Source organism: Tiliqua scincoides, chromosome 2 (assembly GCF_035046505.1).
Source record: "Tiliqua scincoides isolate rTilSci1 chromosome 2, rTilSci1.hap2, whole genome shotgun sequence".
Lineage (NCBI taxonomy): Eukaryota > Metazoa > Chordata > Lepidosauria > Squamata > Scincidae > Tiliqua > Tiliqua scincoides.
The window spans coordinates 104,411,340-104,424,326 of NC_089822.1; the positions used below are offsets into that span (position 1 = coordinate 104,411,340).

The 12,987-nt window shown below is 46.8% G+C and overlaps 1 pseudogene; it reads right to left on the bottom strand.

The window, feature by feature from the left end:
• Positions 1–318: 318 nt before the first annotated feature.
• Positions 319–435, bottom strand: LOC136642648 (5S ribosomal RNA; annotated as a pseudogene).
• Between the last annotated feature and the right edge of the window lie 12,552 nt (positions 436–12,987).

Sequence of the window (12,987 nt, forward strand, 5' to 3'; positions counted from 1 at the left end):
CTGTATTCTCAGCCTCTAAGAGGAGTGCTCCTGTTCAGGGCTTCATCTATAGTTTGTGCAGACAGGGAAGAGGAATGCTTCAGGATGGAAGAAAGGGAGAAGGTTTCCTTTTCCCCACCCACCCTTCTGACATTTTTCCTTCCCCCTTCTGTGCTATGTAGTAGTAGCAAGTTTAGGTTTCAGGATGCAGGGAACCTCAAACCACAGACATTTTATTGCTATGCTGTAGGTGATTCTGAAGAGCGGAAAAGGAACAAAGTTGTTTTTATTTTCTCCCTCCTTGGTTGGCAACCTTCAGTCTCGAAAGGCTATGGTATAAGCCTACAGCACCTGGTATTCCCAGGCGGTCTCCCATCCAAGTACTAACCAGGCCTGACCCTGCTTAGCTTCCAAGATCAGACAAGATCAGGCATGTGCAGGGTAACAGTTGCTGTCCAAAATCCCTGTACAGTGCAGGGATTTTTTTTTTACTTTCTCCCTCCTTTTATTTTCTCCTTTCTTATATCCTTGTACAGTGCGGGGAGGTAAGTTATAAAAAGGTAAGTTTTTTAGCCTCATGGCACATATCCCCATAACCTTAATCTTTTGTCTCTAAAATACCTATTCTAAACTGTTAGGAGTTTCAGCTGGCCAATTCCCAATCAGCCATTGTGTTGCCCTCCTTATTTTTTTTAAACTTTTTTTTTTTTAACTGACACGCTAATATTATTATCATACAGTCCTGACAACTTAATTTTTTTGTGGTTTTAAATTTTTTTTTCTTTTAATTTACGAACTAATACAGTAATCTGGTAGCATTGTTCAGGGTTTGCAGAGTGGAGAAAAGTTTTAGGAGGAATAAAAGTAAAAAAAGTCACCTTTTCCCATCACAATTATTTGCAACACAACTGTTACATAAAACTAAGCATGAATAGTGCACTTGTTTTTCTCCAAAACTTGGCATGCTCTTAAAGTGTGTTTTTAGCTTTCCAGTTCTCTGAAATAATATGATTTCCCCGAAATGACATCCCCCAAACTTGTTAGTGTACTCTAAGCATCCAGCAATACATCATTTCTACCTACTGATAGATCTTGGTACTGCTCATTATAAAATACTGCTGAAGCTTAGCTCTGCTCATTATGAAGACACTAGTTCATGCCAAAATGATTAGTTCAGAGCACCTTCCTAAGTAAAAACATCTTCGGCTAACAGGTGTCCCTTTTTTCAGCTTGTAACAAGAAAAGGGTTGTACACCGATTATATGGATTTTCTAAGGTTTTAAAAAGGTTTGTGGCAGACAATATAAGATGCAGCCATCTCAGGATCACTAATGTCATAATAACATAATGTCCTCAACTTCTCTGACCAACACACAGATCCATTTGTAGGTAAGTGCCCCTTACCTGCAGTTTAGCACTATCAGCTATGCATTGTCCTTGGCAAACCGTATTCTCTTCATTTAAGCGCCTTCAGCTGCTCTTAGAAACAGCCAACTACATTAACTGTGTAGAGATAATTCCTAGACTTTCTTTCCACTTTCATGGCTATACATAGGTTTCTACAGGTAGATTACAGATGTGCAAAGGGCAGCACTGAAGCACTCTGGGAAAAGAAAGAACCATTTGTTGTGTGTCAAGGAAGGAAGCAGACAAGATCCTGGCTTGCTTTGAAATCAGGCTTAGACACACCTAGCTGCAAAATGGGTACAGCCACGGCCAGTCTTAAGGCTATTCAGCTGATTTAATGGAATTGGGCCGCGTGCTCTGAGGGGGGCAGCACCTCAGCCACCACCTTACTCTGTAGTTGAAGCTCCGGCTTGGCATCCTCTGTAGCATCAGCTGCAGAGCATAGTGAGCAGAGCATTGCTGCGTGTGGGTTGCCCACCTGCCTCTGGGTCTGAACAGCTCAAAATGCCCCTCTCCCGAAGCAGCTGGGTGCTTCCATGTTTTGCATGGGGTGCCATTGCCCCTGTGGTCATTGCTACAGTTTGTCCGGTGAGTGGGTGGTCCATGGGGGGAAGTGGGGCCTCGCAAAACTGTTTAGCATTGGGCCCCACAGCTCCTCAGGCCGGCCCTAGGTATAACGGTTTGGTTTGGGGCTTTTGTTTCTCTTTGTAGGTTGCGTGTGTGCATGAATGCATGTGTGTGTTCAACCCCCGCTTACTCTGTAATATACAACTGAGTAGTTTATTAACAGGAGTTTCCCTTATAATGAAATGGAATATCAAAGTTTGGCAATCATATCACCACAAGAAGAGCCCTTCTGGATCAGACCAAAGGTCCGTCTATTCTGTTTCCCACAGTGGCCCACCAGCTGTCTCTGGGAAGCCCACAAGCATGGGGAAAAAGGCATGCAGGTGGCCATTGTTATCTATGGGGGGTCCATTCCAAAAACCTCTGTGGATACCAAAATCCATGATTGATTAAATCTATGGATTAGGGCCCCCTCAAATCCTTCAAATATGACTGAAGCTGTGCTCAGGTCATATCCGGAGGGTGTTCTGAGGGACATTTAAGGCAAAAAGAGTCATTTCCAGTTGGGGGGGGATCGGAAGTGATGTTTTTATGCCACTATAAGGCATTCTGAGGCCTGGGGAAGCGCTAGTTCCCCCCCTCCTCACGGGTTCAGAACTTGTGGATAACATGGGCCCACCTGTATTTCTCTTCCACCATTGCTCCTTTGCAAATGGTATTGAGAGGTATCCTGCTGGTGGATCTGGAGGTAGCACATAGTCATCATGATAAGGAGCCATTAGACCTGCCCATCATTAATTTGTCCATTCTCCTTGTAAAGCCATCCAAGCCAGTAGCCATCATCACAATGAATTCCACAGACTCCTTAAGCACTGTATGGTACAACCTCTTTTCCTCATCCTAAATCTCCCACCTGTCCATTTCTCTGGATGACCCCTGTCTCTAGTACTTTGAGAGAGGAAAAAAACCTCTCTCTCTCTCTCTCTCTCTCTCCCCCCCCCATGCATTATTGTATATGTTTCAATCATGTTCCCCCGCCACTGGCTTTTTTCCAAGCTAAAAAGCCCCACATCTTGTAGCCTGTCCTCATAAGAAAGGGATTCCAGTCCTCTGATAATTTCTATTGCTCAATTTTGTTCTTTTTCCAGCTCCACAATATCCTTTCTGAGGTGTGGTGCCTAGAACTGAACAATGATATTTCAAATGTGGCCACACAACATATGAACATAAGGACAGTATAATATTAGCATTCTCAGTCTTGATCCCTTTCTTTACGATTTCTAGCATAGAATTTGCCTTCTTCATTGCTCCTGCTAATGGAGCTGACATTTTCATTGCGTAATCCATCACACTCTCAAGATCTCATTCCCAGTTTGTTACTGACAGTTCAGACTTCATCAGTGTATACATTAAATTGTTGCAGGTTCCCCCCCCCCCAATAATATGCATCACCTTACATGGATGAATACAGTAGATTCGGGTTACAGGTATACACTCTGAACTCAATGTGTCCTATTTCCCCATATGGTTCAATTATATAAACTGATGTAACCAGATTATCTCTTCCCAGAATAGATGTGTCACTCCTCTGATGCCCACTCGATTTCCCAATTCCTGATCAATTGACATACTCATCAGGGTGGCATCAGGAATCAGATAGTGAAGGGAGTTGGTGGCTGAGTGAAGGCTAATGCTAGCATTCAGCTCTACCAGAAAGGTGAGTGAAGCTAGCAGGAATGGCATTTGTGGATGAAGATGGCTGTGGCAGTCATGGTCAAGTCATTGACTTTGCCTGTTTGTGTGCACATAAGGGTGTATGGTGGTTCTGGGGACTGGTCCGTCCATGGTCCCCCACCTGCTCCCTAATGGAACACCGGTGCTACCACTGTCACCAGTACTGAAGCTCAGGAGTCAGTCTGGCCAGTGTCTGACCTAGCTGATGCCTGGCATCACTCCTACCTGGTCATAAGAACATAAGAACAGCCCCACTGGATCAGGCCATAGGCTCATCTAGTCCAGCTTCCTGTATCTCACAGCGGCCCACCAAATGCCCCAAATGAAGTATGGTCACCAAATGAAGTATGGTCAGCATACTTCAAAACTGTGTTGGAAAAGGGTGGGCTGAACCAGTCTCCTAAACACAGGAAGAAATTGGGACAGGCATTTGCTATAGTCAGGAGTTGTTCCAAAGCCTGGGTGCAGCCACTGAGAACCTGGGAACAACAAGGAACTTCCATGTGACCAGGAAGTAGGTCCTTCAGCCCTAAAAATAGTGCTGGAGACTTGGAAACTATGTGGTTTTATTGGTAGGAGTTCTGATTTTTGTGCCTTTTGTTTCAATGCCTTTAAAACTTGGATCCTGGTATCTACTGGCATCCACAGTAAGTCAAATCTTACTGATCCACAGATACCAGCTTCTGACTGTATTGCAATACTTAGTTTGGAGACATTGGCTTTAAAAATAAAAAAAAATCTGAGCAGATATATAAATTAATAAAGTTGTGGTTCATAGTTCAACGCATCCATTGTCATTCCCGAAGTGTGGGGGGCAATCACCTGGCACAGGCAAAAAAAAAAAAAATTAATATAGATCAATATGACAGGGCTCTTAGTTTCTTGAGGAGCTGTTCATTGACTTTCATCCTTTCTAGCAATCTTACCTAAGCTTTTGTAATTATTGAGAAAATAAAATATCATGTGGCATTCCCTTGGCAAAGTAACATCTGCTGTCCACACTCTGTAGCCTTAAATTACCAGCTTCGCTAACCAAGCAACCATGGAACCCTCAATCTCTAAGTAATTTAGAGATGACTTTCAAGGTACAGGAGATCTGAAAGTGTCTTCCCCCCTGCAAGTGCCCCATCAGTGAACACAGTCAACCTGGCCTCCTTCTAGATTGGCAATATAGGAAATCAGGTGGCAGATCTGCCCACAAACCATGGAGGCAAAGGTGAAGGACTGGACAAGTTGAAGCAGAGGGTCTGGTTTACTTCATTGCCCACTTTATAAAAAGCCAAGGGATACGTGCATTTATCATACATCCAAATTATCAGACCTTAGAGGCCCAGAAAAAGTATTATCTCCTAGATTCCCTGTTCACTAAAGCTGCAAATCCTATACTTACCTTCCAGTGTCAGTCCTGGAGTTCCACTGGCACTGACTGCTGTAAAGCAAGCAGTCAGCACCAGTCATTATAGGCACTCCAACAATGTGCTACTTAGTGCGCTGTTGGGAGCATTGATGGGAAGGCCTGACTGTGCCACTGCATTCCCTACCATTCACTGGAACAGGTAAGTCAGCAGGGAAAGCAGGAGGGAAGAGAGAGGGCAGAACAAGGGTGGTAGGGGGCAAAAGGGGCCCAGAAGGGTGGAATTGGTGACACTGGCACATACTGAATCCTATCCCCCTTCAGAGACCTGATCCCATGGAACATGTCCACACAGTGAGCGCAGGTCTGAGTAGACCTCTTTGTGCCACAGAGGCTTACTTCCAGGTAAAGGAGCAAATGTTCCCTTCTGAGAGGAGACCTCTACAACTGCTACCCCACCATAAGATATAGTGGTAGCCATTTTGGTGCCACTGCATCAGTGGGTGGGGGGGGGGAATGCATAGTATTGGGCCATAAGAATACTAGAACTAAGACGAGGACGCTGATGTTCCTTGTTTTGGAGGTCAAAGCATATCATTCTAGTCCAGTAAAATGTATCTTACTTTATGTAAATTTTGACACCGAGAGAATTGAGACGACTGTTGGTTGTTGCAATACAGTGTTTGACAGACTGGCTGATGGGCAGCCCAGGTGGGTCCAGTTCCCACCTGGAACTAAGGCACTTTATGGCAAACACAACCCACTCTCTGGAGCAGCTGAGCCACTGCTGTAAGCAGTGCACCCTCTGGTGCCAGTAAGTCAGTGCAGGGGATGGGAGAGAAGCAGGGAATGGGTGGAACAGGGCAGGGTTGGGAAGGAACAGGGAGAAGGGACAGAATGGGAGGTGGAACAAGGGCTGGAAGGGGAAATTATCTATGGCAGTAGCACCACCAATATCCTATCCTCGGTCAGCTTTACCAGGTCCACTCAGACTTGCACCTACAATTTCTCTGGCACAGATCTGAGTAGACCTGTTCCAGCACCAGAGGCTTATCCCTATATATGGGAACAAACACCTGGAAGAGACCTTGAAGACTGCCGCCCCACAGTGCATCAGTGGGGGGGGGGGGGAGACAGGATTGGGGCCTTCTTAGATTCATATACCTGAATTAGGCCCAGTCCTATCCTCGGCCAGCCCATAGCATGCAATAACTCTGGTGGATGCTATGGGCATGCATGAGACTATGCCATACTTACTCCATCATGCCATAGTCCCCAATGGGCCCACTCAGATCCCCAGTCCTTTGGTGGCGCAAGTCCAGGTAGATCCAAGGAGGTGTGTTGAGACCAAAAAGGGGGCATAGCATATCAGCAGAGCTGCTGCCACTGATATCTGTCCCCTGCCGTCCCCTGACACGTCCCCAGCTGGTCCTGATCCCCACTCTGATTCTCCCCCTCCTTGGCCATGGACAACCCCATGGCCACGCCCCCCACCGCCAACCTACCAGCTCCATTCTGCATGCTGTTGCAGGCGACACCAGCCTTCATCACTTGGAATATCACTTCTGTCAGAGGAAGGCCCAGATAGAGTTGGGCCGTAAGAGAAGAAGGGGTGGGTGGGTTGGGTCATCCAGTGAGAGGCAGCTCCATTCCAAGTAGTAGTAGTAGTAGTAGTAGTAGTAGTAGTAGTAGTTATTTGTTGTCTCCCTCAACTGTTGTTAGTATGTACAGTCTTCCTTCACCAAGGTGATTCAACAAGCCCTGGATTTTAAAACTGGTTCCTGTCTAAATAAATTAATCCCTGCCCCCCAAAAGCTCACAATTTAACATAAGATGCAAAAGAAACACCAACAAACAGACACAAGAAAAGATGTTCATTTGGGGTGAAAAGGGGAAAGGGCTTCTTCTCCTATAGCAAACACAACGTTAACCTTGTTCTGAATGCATAACAATTAGATTTTATGGACACATGTTACGTTTAAATAATTTGCTATGTTGTATCTTTGATCATGGTTTAACAGACAAAGAAAAACTAGACATGAAGTTCCCTTGGGGGGGATGGCCTGTGAGTCAATCAATTCCATTCTGTATCCCAGCATTTCCCTACAGACAGGAATTGTCAGAGCTAGCAAAGATGGCAGCAGGGGGCAGGAGATTGCCTTGCCTTTGTTTACAAGAGAGATCAACCAGCATTCTGAACAGGGCTGCGCAACGTTTAATCCATTAATGCATTTGACTGATTGATTAAATGCATTTCAAGCAACTAAAAAAGGTACCCCAGATTAATTGGGCAGCTGATTTTGAGAAGTTATTTTTTTAAATACAAGTGCTCCTCAAACTGCAGGTGGCCAGCTGGGTCTTCAAAGTAGCATTCATTCTCCAGGAATGCACCCTGGCATTGTGGAAACAGATCCAGCTGGACCAAGCACTGCCAAAACCTGGCTGGCTCCGCATTTGTCATTTTATTTAAACAAGGAAAACCCAGCTGGGAATTTCAGTTCAATAGCAGTGGTACAAAAGAAGATGGGATTAATGTTGATGCTCTGGCTTTCATCACTAAAAAAAGAACTGGAAGAGCAACCAATGCAGCCATGGGGTGCTTGAGTGGGGGGGGATATTGGTAGAACACATGTTTTGCATGCAGAAGGTCTTAGATTCAACTCATGGCCTGGAACCGTTAAAAGGTTCCAGACCACAACACTGGCAAATGCTTTTGCCTAAGACCCAGGAGTGTTGCTGTCAGTCAGAGCAGACAATAATGATCTTGTTGCGAGCTGGAGAGACATTCACGCAGCTAGCTGCTGTCTGGTTGCTCGGCTTGCGTATCTCTCAAGGTTAGAGCACACACACTCCCGGTGACAAAGACGACACAAGGCAGAAGTCCTCCACCAAACGCCTCTTTACTATGTACAATATTTACAACAGCAACAGTCCAAATAGTACACGATTCACGGTTCACACTGACGTAGCCTTCGGCACAAAATCCACTCTGCATCTCCCACAACCCAGCTTGCCTCTGCTGGAACTTATATGAGTGACAGCCAATCAGAGTGCAGTAAAAACTGCCAAGTCACTCTGACATTGCATGTGCTGCCACACACACACACACACAGGTAATGGTCACCTGGTATGTGTCACCAGATATTGCATCATCCTTATCTCCCAGGATGCTGTGCTGGCTTAGTCAGGCCAAGGCTTCAGGGCCTGCTCCTATCCAGGCTGCAAATTATCAGCAGCCCCGGGGATGATCCCTTAACAGATCTAGATCAGGTGTGTCAAACATAATGCCCGTGGATTGGATGCGGATCCCAAAAGCTCTTTATCTGACCCCTATGATAATTGGGCTCTCTAGAGCCACCCTTTCAACAGTACTGCTTCTGCCAAGGCTCCGGGAAGGCAAGGAACACCATGGGGTAAGGGATAGACCATGAGGGGTGAGACAAGGAGACTCTGTCAAGGTGCTGCAGCACTTTGCAGACCACCTCTCAGCTGCTGAGCTGCACAGTGAGGCCGTGGCAGAAGTGGCAGCGCTGAAAGGGTGGGCTGCATGATAATTGGGCTCTCCCAGTGTGGTAATTGGGTTCTCATATCTTGGAAATATGATCAAGATTTGCACATTTTCTCTTCTGTCATTTGCAGCTAATGAATTTCTATGTGAGAACAAAGTGCTTATTTCTGGCCATCATCTGCTTAATTATGTCACTCCCTGCTTAATGTCATCACTTCCAGCCCTCAGCAGGTGCCGCGAATGCTATTCAGCACACCGTATGAAATGGGTTTGACAGCCCTGATCTAGACGGACTAACAGCTTGACTCAGTATAATGTTTATGGGTGAGATTTCTCCCCCTCGTTGCAATAATATATATTTAAGGCAAGGGTAGAGAAGGCAGGCATGATTAGATGATCCTGTCCTATTCAGACACTGGCATGACATCTATCATACCCTAAGTCCATCCTGGCAATGCCATGCCAGCGCAAGCCTCCCAGTAAAGCTAGCACAGCCCTGCCCAGCAATGCTGACAGCATCCTTCTCTTGGCCTGTCACCCACAGAGCAGTGTCCCAACATCAGTGCATCATCGGCATGATGTTAGTGCAACCTCCGTGTGTCATCAGTGTTGCACCCACGTGGCATTGACATTACATCCATGTGTCATCGGTGTGATGTCCGAACATCCACCAAGCCTCAGTGCCAGCACCCAGAGAAGCCCCACCAGGGAGAAAGGAACAGGGGGCAGGGACAGCTGCAGGCCAATGAGTGGCCAATGCTGGGGTGACTCCCCCCACCGCTAGCCACTGGAAGTAAGCAGCACAGCAACAGTCATCTCTGCTAGCTGTGAGGATGTGCTCTAAGAACATCTCTCTCTCTCTCTCTCTCTCTCTCACTCACTCACTCACACACACACACACACACACACACACACACACACACACACACACACAAATACAAGGAGGCCACACCACCTCCACCTTTTCATGGAGCATGCATCAGTAAAGGTAGGGCAAAAGGAAAGACTTGCTTGGAACCTTTGCATCCAGGGTTAAAGCAATATAAACCCATATAAACTCACATCCAAGGAATAACATTTTGAGCAGAGCACAGGAAAGGAAGAAAGATAGCTCCCTGGTCTATCTCCAGCTACTCCACAAAGCTGATCCTTATCTAGCCAGCTACAGCAGGAGACAGGCAAAGTGCACCTTATAAGTGCATATAACACTTAGCATCACTGCAAATAGGAACACCTGGTGGGAGGCTGTAGCACATGGAACGTCAGAGGGAGCACTGTATGGTCCTGTCATTGCCACGTGATACAGGGCACCTCCTGCAGTGTGTGACACATCCCACACTCTCTGCTTCACTGCTGGCACCTACCGGAGTGTCTGCCAGTCTGTTGCCATTCCTATCCCCCGCCACTGTTTGCCCCATTGGCCAATGGCAGCGAAGAACCCTGGGCTCATGATTATTGAGATGCACCCTCCCCTTGGAGCTGGAGCAGAAGGTGACATGGAGGAACAATGCTGCTGACCTTGGGAGACAAGAGGCCCCTCCTTCAGTGGAGTTCCACCCAAGACCAGTTGAGGTAAGAAATAACTAGAGTGGGAAGAAGGGATCTCTATCTGCTAACAAGTAGACAACAGGTCTGTTGCTGCATTGGCATATGTGGAGAAATGCCGGTATCTCTGGAGGATAGGATTAGGCTGTTCTTTTTGATCAAGGAATCCCTACTCACCCAGCTCCTGCATGCACACAGCCTCACGCTCCCTGACATCTCATTGCCACCCTGAGGCTACTGGGCTGACCTCACACCTCTGGTTCATTGATTTACAGCCTGATCCTAACTAACCCCCCCTCCCGCTGATGAAGCCATGCCAGCAGAGTGTGCGCTGCATCCTATGGTGGGGGGCAGTACGGTGGGGGGGGGGAGGTTAGCTCACGGTAAGGGAACAAAAGTTTCCTTACCCTACAGCAAGCCTCTGCTGCCCAAATGGTGGTGCAGGTCTGAGGAGAGTAAGGAATGGATATAGGATCCTGGCGCACTGGAATCCAGCCCTCTTTTTTCTGCTCCACTTCTCACCCACCCCCTTCTTACCCAGACATTCCCCTATTCTTCCTCCTCCCTGCCCACCCCTTCAGCCAGCTCACCAGCATTAGCTGTGGGGGGCTTCTCCATAGGCACACACTTGTGGCTGCCAACCATACGTGCTGATGGCCTCACTATGTACACCTTCACCGTGGCACTCCCGGCCGTGGGCTGGCGCTTCCGGCATTCCACTGGTAGATCTGTCCATTAGGACTGGGTGTTCAGTTGCAACAAATCTCACACTTTGGGAAACCCAGAGATGAGTAACCGAAAGCCACTGAAAAGCATGCATGCTCTGTGCTAGTGTCCCCTACAACCAGTCCCCCCTCTGCTGTTTGAGAACTATGACCAAGGCACCTGATCTGTCCCTGTGCCCTATTCCCCCTTTGGACATTGTGACAGGAGCTTATTTGTGGCAGCTGAATAAGGCATGCTGCTCTCCAGGGCACGGTCAGGCCCTACGGCTTTTCACAAAGCTCTAATTATTATTCAGGTTATATTGCGGCTGTCACTCATGAGGAGAGCTATTATGTGTTGGGAATTATTAAAATGATCTTAGGGATGTTGACTTTCATTTTGTTTGTACAGCCTACTAGATTCAACATGCAAAACAATGAGGGACATATGACATTCTTGCAGCTTATACAGTTTTTCTCCTGCTCCATAGACTTTGTTTAAAAGTCATTTCTATAATCTCCATGCTTTCAAGAATGAGGTGGATGAGATTTATAAGTCACACACATTCGGTGATTGTCTTTTGTATCAAACTAAATCTAGCCACATAGAAAAAATAAATATTTATGAAGATGAAAATCCTTGGCCTGAATCTTAAACTACAGTAGAAATATTCCACACGTACTTTTCTCTCTCCACTTTGATTGCCTTTGACTTAAGACATTCTCCACACCATCTCAGTAACTGTTCTTTGCTTCTTCTTCCCCCAGCAGCCCCAGCTATGAAATATGCACATGGCTTGCACATGCTAGTCGGTTGTGGAGAACACCTCCCTCCTCTACCTCCAGTTGCCATGGACTCCTTTGAGCATTAACCATCTTTGGATGGATTAAAGATGCTAATTTATCTCTCACGTGTCTGGTTATCTCCTACTGTGCATCTTGGAGCACTGCAGACCTTTTGCAAAACTATACCTGGATGAACTTGTGTTGTAAGGTGCTGCCATTTGGAGATCAGTGTCTCCATGGAAGAGAAGAGAGATGGGAACCTGTCCTGAGATGTGGTTGAGTCCCTCTCAGGAGAAAACCAACTGAAGATCACTAATTTTGCTTTGCAGGATGAGTAAAAGCTGAAAGTTTATTCATCTTTTACAGTGCAATCCTAACTTGTGCTGGAATAGGCAGGCCACCAGGCCTGCACTGTATCCAGCACAAGTTTGGGCTTGACTGTGGCTTAGCCAGGGACAAGGAGAAACTTTTCCCCTCACCTCGGGGAGAGCCGTAGCAGCCCAATGGCCTATTTGGATCTGCACCAACTCAGGAAGTGGCACAGATCCGAGCAGAATGGAGCAGTCTGAAGCTGCTTCGTGCCATACAGGAACTGGGGTCAGGGTTCGACATAACTGCCAGGTCCTGGTACTGCCTCTTACTCCCCTTTGCCCATCCCCGGGAATACCCATCGCCTACCCTCCCCCTGCCTCGGAACGCCTCCCTCCAGCCTCCTCTCTTCCCTCCCCACACCCCTGCATCAGCCAAGCTCAGCCGACGCAACCGTATCTTTCGCTGCCACTGCTGAGACCTCCATGCACTGGCGCAGCTTACATGTGACCTTCCTGGGCTGGCACAAGAGACTTGCACTGGCGCCAGTTCAGATTGTGCCCTTAAATGGATAAACTTGTCATTTTATTCATTTAAAAGATGATATCCTGCTTTACCTTATTAAATAAAACAGCTGACAAACAGCATCCTGAGATCACCAAAGCATCAAAAGTCACGTTTTTAACTTCAGGATCTTTCACCTATGAACTATGAGTCTCAGTGTGCATTATAAAACAATGTAAAAAAATATGCCCAGACAACCAGTCTCCGCCTGCTGAAAATTTTGAATGACCCCAGGAGACGGCTGGAGAAAGATGGAGAGGGTCATGGGCAAAAGCTCTGGTTGCCTTCCTCTGTTGTATATCTGTGCATAAAGGACAATTTTCCCCAAGGATGTGGGGGGGAGGCAGGAAAAATCAACCTCTAAAGAGAGAAAAATGGTATCTCCTGCTATGTGTAGCCTTTCAAGCCTGTCTCTGGGAACCAACCAGAATTCTCAAATGCCAGCATTTGGTTATGTGTGGCTCTTGGGAACATAGGGAATGCCATACATGCCCTGGCTCTTAGCCTTGTCCATCCACCAACATTATCTT